Here is a 14,366-nt window from a genome sequence, read left to right on the forward strand (position 1 = left end):
TTATCAACAAAGTAGGTGCAAAATCCATTCAAATCTCAATATTAAAGTCTTGTAGATCAGCTTCGAGGGGTTTGACTTAAATGCTTGGCCCAGCGGTTGGTGGCAAGTCAATCGCTGGTTTGAATCCCGTAAGTTAACTAAGCTAGAAAATAAAAAGGTGTTTGTCATAAAAGTCAACACTTTCATGTGGCTAATATTTGAAGATTAACTTATCTGATTCTGTATTTTGTTATGTTCAGTTTGGAGCAGGTAGCTAACTTGTTTAGTTGTCTCAAACCCCGTCTTTTACACCATTTAGGGGGTGTTTGATAACAGGAAGATCGTGTTAATATTTCATGAATCTATCTTGTGTCCCAATCTTCAAGAGAGATTCGTAAAGCACTAACGTGGTATTCTTCTGTTTAAATATTTGTGTTAGTCTTTCCATGAATCTATGTCATATCTCAATCTCAATGTTTTAGATTCACATAACACTAACATGGAATTCCTATCAAGGTGTCAAAGGAGTGCGAAACAAGAGACAAGAAAATGGCATTTATATATTTGAAAACATATGTAATTGAGACGAATGCATCATTTTTCGATGGTTATTTTCATCATTAAAGATGCGTGCTGCCTGTCACCATAAAGAGTTAAAAGATAAAATCACGCGGGATTCGCCATGAAATATGATCCAAAATCTGGTCGCTCATTTCAAAGATGTGAACCAGTTAGACAACTGTTACTTTTACTCTTGTTAGAATGCTGATGTTGTACACGAACAAGTCTTGTTAGAATGCTGATGTTGTACACGAACAAGTGAATATATGGTTGTAACTACATCTGACCTTCTTAAATAACATCATGTCCTGACGTGCAGGGGCGGTCGAATTATAGTTTCAAAATTTTGGTAGAGGTCAAAATATCATTTTATAAAATTTTATATAAGACGCATATTTTTTTAATTTATATGTGAAAGTAAAAAAAAAAAAAAAAAAAGTTGCTTGAAGGGGGACTAGGGCTCTGCAAACCCTTCCTTGGCTCAATCGCTGGTGACATGTTTTTTATTGGACTGGAAAAAGGGGCGTTATTTTATAGACGCAATACGTAAGCGTGGGATGTTGGGATATGATGATGACAAAAGAATTGCTCATACTGTGGAGGTCATTTATGGGGAGGTTAGGTAGGGCTGGAGGCAGGTGTGGGCAACTGACCACACAGACCCACAAAACTTGGTCATTTTTATAGTCATTTTCTTCATTCACATGTTTCCATTCCTTAAATATGAAACTTGAGTACTACTGCCCCCAATCAGAGAAATTTCTGGTTTCGGCCCTAAGCCTAGGAGGATTTAGAGGACCTCAAATAGCTTTTTTGACAATAAAAAGACTTATGTTTTATGAATCTATCTCAAAGATTATACAAATTCATAAAAGAATCGGTTTCGAAGTCCCATAAATCTGATTCATTCTTTAGAACTATCGTGGAACACTACTCCTTTTGCTGCCCATTTATCAGCTAATCTCAAACATGGGCTTGTTGACCTGCACAGGAAAAGGCAAATAGAAAATAATTCAGGTGAGGCAAACGTATAAGAAAATAACTATGGATTTGACTATTTCAACAAATAATCAAATTATCAACTATGGACTTCAAATCCATGCTATAAGACTAATGAGAGGATCTGAATTCTTCAACCGACCATTATAGTGATGTAACCCCCAATTGACTTGCAAAGGGAAGGCATGGCAGTTGGTAGCTGGGGGTTTTCTCTTCAGATGGCAGACTCGTTAAAAGTCTACTTTTAATTTTGACGACATTGAATCTGGAATACACCATCAAACAAATATGGAATTGCGACTTCCTCATCTTGGCATGACTTTAATAGTATCTGACAAGATTTTGAATGGCATTCAATTGATATGTATAGGAAATGAATGGTGACTATTGTTACATAGGGTTACTCAATTTACTTACCAACCCAGGGTTGTTTGATACATCGTGATGGATGGTTAAAAAAAAATTAATGAATTAATACTAAATAATAAAAATACCTATCATTTTTTTATTTGTTCTTATCTTAATTGTTCATAATAATATATATATATATATATATATATATATATATATATATATATAAGTAAAAAAGCAGGATGACAACCATAATCGTACTAACAGATTCATCTCCTTTCGTGCTTTTTAGAACAATAAACGCAACAAGGTCCAGGCAGTTTTCATCTTAAGCACCATTAAAAACCAATATCTATCTTTCCAGCTTGGGTGGTCCATTAAAACGGCCAACTTTTCGGCCCGGGGAAGGTGTGATCTAGTTCAGGTGGGTATTGTGTGTAAGAACAAACAAGAGGAAGAAAAAAAAAAGCGTCTTAGACTAACACCAAAATCCATTAAACTTGTTCTCAACTGAGGTGAGTCCTAGAGTGACCAACCATGCCAATTACCTATGCATAGAGTTATGGGAAGGTGATCCACTTGGACCGAGTATAGACAGCATTATGGGGATTGGGGACCTTTCTTCAGCTACCAACTAACGTTTTCGCCATTGCGCGCGGACAAAGTAATGGGTTAGGTGAAGAAGGTGACGGGTCCATTTAAGTTTAACGCCACGAGGAACGAGTGGAGTGGAGGTCCCGTTTTTCAATAATAGCGGCTTGTTGGAGCAGGCGAGGACTTTAGCGAGTGAGACTTGCCACTACGAACGCCCTTATCTTCTCCTTCCTTTTGCTGCATTTATTGTAGGGGATTTTTTTTTTTTCCTTCCTTTCCTTTGAATGATACGAATATTTTGGGTCAGGGAACCAACCTTCCATGAAAGAAAAATGAAAAAATAAAAGAAAGATCGCAGTATGGTGACTCTGATTCAGATAGCCAAAAGTTGATTATATATATATATATATAACACATGCACAACGATCGAGCGATTGTGAACAAAAAATCATAGCATTTCTATATCGCTAAAATCACCACACCCACGTCTTTTTCATGGTTAATAAAAATATCTACTAGTGAATTCGCAACACCTGTTGATAAGTTAGTAAAATTATTACCCTTAGCTTTAAAATAAACACGACACATACCCAATTTCGTGAAAAATGCATAATTTTATTTGCATATATGGAAATACTTTGGGCCAATGAGCACCCAAATTCTTTATGTATAGAGTATTTTAATATCGTGTCATTAAACTAAGTAAAATTAAGTACAAACAAGTGTTTAGTTAAAAAAAAAAACAGATTATTTCGATCCATGAGACAAATTTAGGAGTGTCTTAATCAAACTGCAAAGTTAAATCCTTCAACGCAAGGCAAGCCAATCACCGACTTAATCTTGAACTCTTTGAGCAAATGAAGGGGGAAGAAGGCTTCCACTCTCACGTTTCATTCACGTGAAATGTATTTTTTTATTATCATAAAATCTTTAAGTGTGTTTTTTGAATTTTTTAATTAAATAAACCAGCATGGTCCTATGAAGCCTATAAGGCATTTCTGAAATGCGTTAGCCGTGTAATATCGGTCTTCTTATTTTCAAAAACATTAAAAGAAAGAGAAGAAAACAAGCAAATTTGTCACAATAAAAAAATATATAAAAACTCATTTTGAGGTGTTTGGATATAACCAACTTACAATTTAAATTAAAAAAGAAATCTTCTCAATGCAAAGCAAGGGCACGTTGTCGCAAATATGTCCATCAAAAACACAAGCTGGCGGTTCGCCGTTAACGTAATTTGGCAGTAAATCTCTGCTCAAGGCGAGGGCATTTAAGTTAATTCGCTCATTCTTCGACGCGCCAGGTTCCGCTTCCCGCTCCCGCGTCTTGTAGCCGTTACGGTCATGAATGTTTCATTCCCAAAACACCCTTTGCATGTTGCAGCTACTCATCTTCAATCGACGGTAATTTCGACTCCATCAAGGGCGTTTTCAATAAATCAAGAATTCCGTTCGCCGTTATCACCGTGCCTCCTCCAACCTCGAAAACGAAGATGTTATCCAAAATCATACCTCCTCACCCGCCATTCTCTCTCTCTCGGTATGCTTCCGAGCCAGAAGAGGCAGGAGAAGTACGCTAGGGCATCGGCTCGTCCCTCAAACAACTAACACTGAAGGCTACCGGAACGGTGTCTTCCGGTGATCGGCAGGTGTTAGGACCCAGGGCAAGTGGCGGTCTCGATCGCATTTGCGGCGATCCACGGAGATGGATTTCTTGTGGCTGAAGCCCGAGGGTCAAACCGAGTTTGCTCTTTCGTTTTATTTTTCCCGCTTCTTCCTCGATTATAGAGTTAGTTTATGTTTCATTTCTGTTTCTCGATGATCGCTGTTAATGTGCTCCTATTGTTCACCATTTGCAGTCTTCTTCTTTTTCTTTTACAGGCTTTTGGCTTCATCCGGCGTAGTTGACTCCTGTTTGTTGCATTATTTCTGGTGAAAAAGCCTTTTTCGATCTTCCTTCAGTCATAGAAATAAGCGCTTTAGTTTCTGTGATCCACATTGGAGGTCATTTTCCATTGCTTCCTTGTTTCCCGATGATCCCTCTCAATGTACTCCCCCATGCTCTTTACCATTTACAGTCTTACTTTATTTTGTTCATTGCCTTTTGGCTTCATCAAGCATATTTGGCTCGGCTTAGATTGTATTCTTCCTGGCGAAGAAGCCTTTGTCGATCTTCCTTGATCAGACATAGAAATTAAACATACCAGTTTTTGTGATCAGAGCATTGGAGATCATGTCCTATTAATTCTTTGTTTCCCGATGATTGCTGTCAATCTGTTCCTATTATTCGCCAGTTACAGTCTTACTTTATGTGTTTATTTATTTTTGGCTTCATCACGCATATTTTGCTGGTGCTACGTTGCATTCTTGATTTCTTTCTGGCAAAGAAGCCTTTCCCAGTCTTCCTTGATCAGGTATAGAAATTAAACATATTAGTTTTTGTGATCCTCAGTGGAGTTCATTTTCCATTGATTCCTTGTTTCCCGATTATTGCTGTCAATGTGCTCCTTCTCTTTACCATTTATACTTTGTGAGTCTGTCTTATTTTGTTTATTGCCTTTTGGCTTCATCACGCATAATTAGCTTCCGTTAGGTTGCATTGTTCTGGTGCTGCAGAAGTCTTTTGTCGATCTTCCTTGATCAGACATAGCAATTAAACACATTAGTTTCTCTGATCCACGCTGGAGATCAATTTCAATTGATTCTTTGTTTCCCGATGATTGCTCTCAATCTGCTCCTACTGTTTACCATTTACGACCTTGCTTTATTTTGTTTATTGCCTTTTGTATCATCAAGCATATTTGTCTCGTGCTTCATTCTTTCTGGTGAAGAAGCCGTTTTTGGTCTTCCTTCAGACAAATTATACGCATTAGTTTCTGTGATCCGCATTGGAGATTATTTTCCATTATTGACTGTTTATTTCCCGACGATTGCTGTGAATCCGCTCCTACTATTCACCATTTACATCTTATTTTATTTTGTTTCTTGCCTTGTGGCATCATCGCACATATTTGGCTAGCGTTTGATTGCATTCTTTATGGTCAAAACGGCTTTTTCGGATCTTCCTTTAGATGTATAAACTTAAAATTTTAGTTTCTATGATCCGCATTGGAGATCATTTTCCATGATTCCGAGCAGAGGAATAGGATCGGGTGCCAAATTCAATGATTCATTCCATGACTGGCAATGAATATTTTATCACAAATCGCATACGACGTATTCGGGCAGAACATTGTCCATATGGATTTAGCAGTTGCCATTTACTGGTATGCTCATACCTCAAATCAGCTGACTGTAGTCTGTAATATATTGTGCTTGGTTAGATCAACTGCACTTCGACATATCTTAATTGTTCCTTCTGGTTACTCCTTCCCAATACCTTCACTCACTTTCTCGATCTTATGAATTGATCCTTGATCTTTATAGTAATTGGATCTTTATTCCAACAACTAGATGCATTAATTAGTAACAGAGCACTTTCAGTTACTGGATGCGAAGTCATTATGCTTCATGCTGTGGTTCCTTATGTATGTACAAGGAGCAATTGTTCTTCATGATGGTGAACGTGACTAGGCATAGGTTCCACTAGACAGTGCAAACCGAATAACTCTATCATGCTGTTTGGGTAGTGAGGTCGGTTTAGTGAAAAAGTGGTGGGCGTTAGGTGTTTGCTAGCATCATGAGTATGGTGGTTATCAGTATGGCACATTATTAGTATAGTTACGTGCACTTGGCCTTGACGCTTAATCCGTGCATTATTTAGGGTATTGTTCCCTTGGACGAGACCCATAAGCTTTATTAAATGTTCCTTGTTCCATGTTTGCTAGAATGAAGGTGTTCCAATGGCAAAATTTAGAATAGCATTTCCATCAGAAAAAAAAAAGGCTTCTGACTTTGTGGTTCTCGTGGGAAGAGTGTCATGTCATCCTTTCAGAAAAAAAAAAAAAAAGAATATTGTGGTTGACGAGGAAATGAGTTGCATCAGATATGAGATTTTGCCTTAGCCTTTCCTGTGCAATATTTCCTGATTAGAAGAAATAAATATAAAATCTGTACATTCTCTAGAGTGTTGCATTTTTCTATTTCTTTACTAGTTTATGGTCAATCCTGGCAATCATCTCAATTTCGGACTGTGATGATTAGTGATGTGGACATGAACAAGGATGCTCTGCCTTAATGTGAAAATTACATCATAAGGTAGTCTGCTTTCATTGATAGACTGTTTTGCGTTGCTGATGTCCATCAGCGATGAAATGAGTTTCTATTCGAAACAAGCTTCAGTATTCATGAAGTAACTTTAATGTCTGATTTTTTGTCTTCAAGATATACAATAAGCAATCTATTCGGTTTGAAGGACTCCTTGTGTTGTTATATTTGTCATCTGAAAACTTTTTGAAGTTATAATTATCTAAGAAAAGGAAACAAGTTTCCTTGGAACTGCAGCTTTTAAGGGAAAATCGGAGGATTTTGCCTCAAAGGTATTGAGCAGATGGTCGAATGATGCTTACTCGGACTCAGGCGGCAGCTCAGATGCGTTGAAAGTATCAAAAGAAGATGAGTCAGCAGAATCAAAGGCATCGTAGCCGAAAAATGTACCTTCAAGTGGTCAACAATGAGCCCGAAAGCACCCCTTATGAAATACTTGAGAAACAAACTCGACTTTTTCAATGCATTACTGCTAGGCTAAGGTAATTTCCGATTTTGCATTGTGTTCAACCCAATTGCTTTGGTTCTCCAGCTTCTTGACTGGAAGCCGTTTAACAGCTTCTAGAGTGAAAAAAAGAAACATTGTTCTTTGTTTAGAAATTAGGTTAAGGGCATTTTCGGTGTTCATCTAACCAAATGATAGTATATGTTCGCATATCGTTAATTATGTAACGTTCTCCGTTGGGAACCATCAAAGATGTGGCCATCTGCCAATATAAATGAATGTTGACTTTTAAAAGTTAAGGACCCACTGTTACTGACGCAAAACTTGGGCGTAAATATGTAACTTTTTCTTCAAATCATGACATTTAACTTTGTTAAACTAAACGAAGATAATACATTCTCCGTTTTCTTTTCGATGAAAATATAAACTTTCACGTTTCTTGCTAACTATGCCATAAGAATTGTGATCTAGTTAACTCTGCGGAAAGTATTAGAATTTAGAAAGTTACTAGCTTTTTATCGCTACTATCAAAGGATGATTGGTTAAAAGTAATACTAATAAAAAATGCAACTTTACTTTTACAAGTGAATTAGTGTCATCAAGAATGTGCTGATCTATTTGCAACAACTGCACTAATAAAAAATGAACAAGCAATCAGCAAACCAGAACTGCCTTCTCTTTTTACTGCCACTTTAAAATCAAGTCTACTTTGCCAAAGATTTGCCCTTAAAAAGAAACGCTCAAACTTTTAACGGGCAATAAAAACACATGCAAGTCGTTACATTTGAACGCCTGATATATACCAAATAGACAGTTGAATAAATGAAATTTATACATAAGCATGCTCTTGTCCTACCAACAAAAGCATACCACTTTTTCCTGTAGCCCTTTATTTAAATCTTTATTTATTATTACCACTGAAGTATTTTAGTGAGGGGCAAGTGCAGTTGTCCAAAGTCCACAAAAATTTGCTGGACTCTTTCAGAAATTTTTATATCCAAAGAGGCACTTATATAAATAAAAAGCAATTTTTTGGCATGTGAGAAAAAAAAAAAGAAATATTGAGAGACTCGTGTCACAAACTGATTTTTTTTTGTTCAGCTGATGTATATTATATACATTTGCATTGCAATTGAATCCTTTTACAAAAAAAGAAGATGAGTAAAGTCAAATGGATATGTGAAAAAAAAAGAAAGGCTCTATCTGGTAATCCTCCATAGACTGAGGGCAAAGGTGTAATAATGTGGAGGACGTGAGAGACCTTTGTATAAGGTCAAGGTAGAATAGTAGTCGCTAATGAAACTAAGCTGGATCAACGGTCATTTAATTACAAATAGTGATAGACTAAAGAAGTTCAAGATTAAATATTCCTTAATTACCAGTTAATAATTGATTAAGCCTGGTAATAACTCTTCGCATTTTGGTTTTCAGTATAATTGATATTATTTATTTGATTGCTTGCACAATACGGTCAAGATTCACGACAATTTCACAATAAAAAAAGATTAACCACAATTTCTTTTTCTACTACAATTAAGGGATGGTCGCAGGCCGATTCGTCTCCCATGTTAGGAAGTTACGGTTACCTGGCAAAACGGTCTCCCACGTGGCCGAGGCTTTCCATTTCGTGACTTCCTTTTTTGAACTGGTTTCAAAATGTTAGCGAGTTCAAAACTTTCAACGCAGACGTCCTTTCCCGACTTTAGCTCGCCATCGTTCTACTGTGCCAGCAACCTCCGTCTCGCCGTGTTCCGGCTGCTTTCGACTGTCCGTCCAGCAGCAGCCACCTTGTCCTTGTCCGCAGAAGCGACCATCCAGCAAGGTGCTCTCTTTCTCTTTCTCTGTCGTGTTCTTCTTGGTTTAGCTAATCGCTGCAACTGCAAGAACGTGCATTCTCTTTCTCGTGACCAACTCAATCAGTCCTGAAACTGATTCCAGGACTGCTCTCTCTCTCTCTCTCTCTGAGTGGGCTGATTTTTTTTTTGGTTCTTTTCCTCGTCTGGGGCTTCTTCAGGTTTCGCTTCAAGGATTCACAGCTTGCAGGCCTTGGTTTTAGCTTTTTCCTTACCTCGTCGGTACTCTTCCTCAAAATTTTTCTGAGCTCCCTCGTCTCATATCGAACTTGAAAGGCAATATTTCTATCCATAGGTGTTGCTTTTATATTGTCAATTTCACTACAGTATCATCAATGAGTTGGTTGTATGTTTTTACTCTGAAATGCTTGTATTTTCTGAAGCTTACTAGAGACATTCTTTTACAGATCTCTGGAAAATAATCAGTCGAATGGTTCCAGGCACAGTTTGGGAGAACAGAACTTATGGTTCTAAGGATCGGCTCATAGCGTAGGTTTTCAAAATTTTTTGTTGTTTTTCACTTCTTTGATTTTATGTTCTGTCTTCTTTTTTTTTTTTGTTGAGCTTTTTTGTTGGCATAATGTCACGCCTCTTATTGTTCCATGTTTTTGTGCTGCTCCTATTAAAGTTGGATATCGTTTAAAAAGCCCTAGCATCTATATGTTTCTGCCATACTTTTCATGCTTTTATATTTATCTCATGTCTGACCTTGGTTTGGATCTTGATGCCATGCTGGCATCAATTGCTGCTCTAGTTGTAGTTTCTTCTCTCACTGAAGAAAGCATACTAAAGAGTACAGTAATTTTTCCTTTTTCTCCCAAAGGAAGTGCGTGAAAATTAAACTTGTCTTGTATGCTGTCCCAAGCAAAGCTGCTTGCTTGGTTCTATTGGAATAATGTCACGCCTCTTATTGTTCCATGTTTTTTGTTGGCATAATGTCACGCCTCTTATTGTTCCATGTTTTTGTGCTGCTCCTATTAAAGTTGGATATCGTTTAAAAAGCCCTAGCATCTATATGTTTCTGCCATACTTTTCATGCTTTTATATTTATCTCATGTCTGACCTTGGTTTGGATCTTGATGCCATGCTGGCATCAATTGCTGCTCTAGTTGTAGTTTCTTCTCTCATTGAAGAAAGCATACTAAAGAGTGCAGTAAAATTAACAAAAAAAACATCCATGTAAGTACCCTTGTTTCTGTTCATGCATTTGCATGTATAAATGGTTTTTTAGTGTTAAGGACTTAAAGCTGCACATAATTAGTCTGACTTGGAGATGCTTCCTTTTCCCCTTTTTCAGTGCTAAAAAATGAGTTGATTGTAGAAGCATTAGTTGGTTATTTACATGTAAGCCAATTAATGGGCCAAGGTCTAATTTGATTTAAGTTCCATATGGAAAACTAATTAATTGGTTACCAACAACAACATTGTGATTCTTGGGGTTATTTAGGGCATTGGATTTTTGCATCATAAAAATGAGATCTTAGCGATGCCTCTTCTTTTAGGTACTAATGTTTTGTCCCTCTTTTTGAACTTTTAGTGGTTTTTGACAAAAGAACTTTACCCAAACCATTTGTGAAACTTTCAATTAGTTGAAGACCCAACTTTTGTGGTAACTCGTCACCCTTAAACCAACCTTTTGTATAGAAGACCTTACTTTTATGGGAGAGTTGGTGAAGTTCGTTCTTTTAACCAGCCAAGTTTTACATTCATCCATCTCTTTAGGGGGTAGAGTTCCTTCCTTCTGGTGACGCACCATTTGATGTCAAGAACTATTGTAAAAGAGTAACTTTTCAGTTTTGCTTAAAAATATTTTAAAAGTGTTTTCTAACACAATGATGTGCCTTGCTTTATTCTTAGTACCTCTCCAAGTGAAAGGTGGAAATTTCAAGTTCTTGTTGTCCATCAATGGAAGAGGAAAATTGAAAAAAAGTCCTGGATATGAGCAGTGAAGAAAAATCCTATGAAGTTGAGAAAGTCAAGACTAGGAAATGCTATTGACTCTGAAGATCAAGTGTCTGCAAAGATTTTAGCAGGAAAATATCTTGAGGGAGAAGCCACAATGCTTTGTAAGATCTTGGCAGGTAGCAAAATGAGAGTTGAGAGATGGGCTCGGGGCTTGTGTAGTCGTTCCTCTGAGTCAGTAATCGAGAGTACTGGGTAGGCATAAAGGTGATTTATGTCTATTTCGCGAAGATAATGACTTATGAACTTTTGGCTCGTTGAAAACCCGTAAGGTGAAGCGGGTTGGACACGTGACAAAGCTACACATAACCACCAAAGCGGTGGAGCTTCGTAGTAGCCTTTGGGGTGGTGAGGTATTCCCTCAAAGGTGAAGGTCGGCCTAAAAAAAAATCAAATACAAGAAAAAAAAAATCAAAAGGCAAAATCCAAATGCAAAAGAAAAAAGAAAAAGAAAGAACAACAAAAAAAAAAAACAAAAGGTGCCTGCCAAGAGATGAAAGAAGTGAAGGCTGAACTTGCAAGAATTGAATGTAACAATCTTTCGTGGATGTACGATTTGGGGGTCAATATCTGCTCCTTTTTTTTATTATCTAGGATGCCGAGGATGATTCCTTTATGTTCATATTATGGAAATTGAAAGACATTCCCTCTAGAGATTCGACAACATCAATGTGAAATAAAACCTGATGCTTGTATGGTACTATAGGTAAATGAAGGTTATATTATTTGCACAACACGAGCACTCAAGCTTATGAGTTGAATTGATCATTTTTGAACTATTTCAAAATTCAAAGTAAAAACTTGACGTCTCTTATATGTTTCCAGGCATCCTATGCATAGGAGGAACTAACCAATCCCCCTTTGGTATTGAAAATGTTTGCCCATTTCGTTACCAAATTGCTAGTCCTTCCATGAAATAGATGAAACCCTTCAAACCTAGTCCAACCATGCTGAACGTGATGAATTATCCATCATTTCCTTTTGTCTTCGGAGAGGTAGGCCATTCGGGACAAGTGATTAAAGTTGACTCATTATTATATCTTAAGTTCTTAACTGCATAACCCAAACTTAGGGTATTTCTTTTCAAAAGCACGAGGTGATATTTTTGAAAAGTTCTATTGAAGTTGCATAGTTGTATGTCCTTGGCTTCACCTAATCTTGTTTTTATGAGTTATATAAATTCCATTAGTTTCATCTTTATTCTTAGTTTCATTCTAGCTGCAGTTAAAATCTTTTATGTAGTATAGTTCTGTAATAAAAGGATCAGTCGATTGTTGAACGTTTCAATACTTGTTTAAAAATGGTTTATGCCCCCTCCCTCTTTCCCCACCTTACTAATTTTTGGCTCGACCCATGTCCGTATGCATGCATTTTTATGTCATCAATCTAGGGCTTGATTTTTTTTTATTCCTCTAGCACCTGGGTGGGCCCTTTATTTTAATTTACATGTGACTGGACATGATCCTGAATTGTCTGCTGGTTGTCTTTTATTTCCAAGAGGCCTCTACTTGGTGGAGGCTTGATTCCTCATTTTGATTTGAGAGTGACTACATAAATTTTATATGAGGTGAATGGTTCCAGCATGGTGTATTTAGACAATGCAGCTACATCTCAAAAGCCATATGCTGTTTTGGATGTTCTTTATGATTGCCATATGCTGTTTTGGATGTTCTCTATGATTATGTGAGGGCTACAGCTCGAATGTTCACCAAGATATTTATTACTTAAGGTACCACATACCTACCCTTCTCTCTCTCTCTCTCTCCCTCCCTCATTCCCTCCTTCCCTTGTCTTGTTTTATTGAACTGTTTGCAAAGGAAGCAAGAATAGAAAATTCCTTGTTCTATAATTCTATGTTTCTGTATATCAAGAAAGGAAAAAAATAAAGGTAGTTCATTGGGTGCATGATAAGTCATTTGATTTAATCTTTTTTCAATAATTTTGTATTGTGCATTATTTCATTGTTTTATTATTTGGTGTGTTGTGCGATAGGTATTTGAAAAGACCTTGGAACCTTTTGAAAAGACCCTGCAACCTCAATGTGGCTTGTCTTTTTTCACTGTTTCTATCAGCTACAGTCCGACCCATATAAGTGCTTAATGTCCTATACGCTCATTCATGTTAATAATTTTCTATAATTGATATGTTACAAGTGAAATCATTAGCTAATACTGTTGAGCCTATCTTGTCTATGTCAGGTGTAGTGGGCTATGTGGAGAATATAATCAGGGTCTCTATTATATCTCAACAACCTGGAATAGCTGCCACTAGCTGCCACATCCCTAACTGTGCCTTTTATAGTCAGGCTGATAAAGCATCTATATAAGCGTATTGTGTCATTATTTAGTGAAGTTTTGCATATATTCATATATTGACAGACAACCGTTGATTGCAGCATCAACCACTACTCTAGCCATCCTGAATCTGCAATACAGCATCTGATGGAACAGACCCACATGCAATGGTGCGGTTAGTAGATCTCTTTTCGAAACCCAATTTGATTTTGCATGCCCTACAATGCTAGCTCTGCTGTCAATTTTCGGGATTTTTCAAAATGATTATTAGTGACTGCCTGCATCCTCAGGACTAGATGCATGAATTTGTACTTCTCACAAAACTCTTAGATTTTTCTATTGTTTTCAGTTACATTCAGATATATTTTATGCATTATGGACAAATTTGTGACCCTCAAACTGAAGCAACTTTGTGCTTTTAAGTTCATTCATATTGATGCATGTAGTTCTGCATAGTGGGCAGCAAACTATTGCTACATATTTCTGCTGGTATTCTTTTTTTTCATGTATTTAACAACGCTTTGTTCAATGCTCAAGTTGTTTGATTGGTTGTGACTTTGGAGGGTTATCGATTAGTCCCATTTATTACTTTCTTGTTTTGTTTATCTATCATTATTCACACATAAAGTTATTTTTGTCTTTGTAGCTAATAGAAGTTTCCTTTGACCAATGTTATGCTGATAAATTTGTGGTTTGTCAGTTCCTATTAATTTAGTGCAAAAGCCACCGATGCTTGTGAGCTGGCAAGGACAAAAATATCAGTTTCCATTAACGGTTCAAAACCTAAAGAAGCCAAATCAACCATTACATGTGGAAAAAAAATCATGTGAAAACTTCTATCTGTCAAATGGAATTCCTCATAAGTGGTTTCCACAAACAAAGGGTCAACTTGTCAACTAGCAACATCATGATAGAATAAGCTAAAGCGCTACAGGGAAATATAACCAATGAAAGCAAGAGACAACAAGTTAAGTTGAGGACATACACTATTAGCCGATCTTTTGGAATAGAACCTTCCAACTGATTATTTTCAAGAGATCTGTACGAGAAATCATGGTACAAGCTCAAGCTTTTCAAACTGAAAGCATATACTAGTAACTCCTTCAGTGAACCTCCTGTAGCA

This window comes from Nymphaea colorata, chromosome 10, assembly GCF_008831285.2.
Source record: "Nymphaea colorata isolate Beijing-Zhang1983 chromosome 10, ASM883128v2, whole genome shotgun sequence".
In the NCBI taxonomy this organism is placed as follows: domain Eukaryota; kingdom Viridiplantae; phylum Streptophyta; class Magnoliopsida; order Nymphaeales; family Nymphaeaceae; genus Nymphaea; species Nymphaea colorata.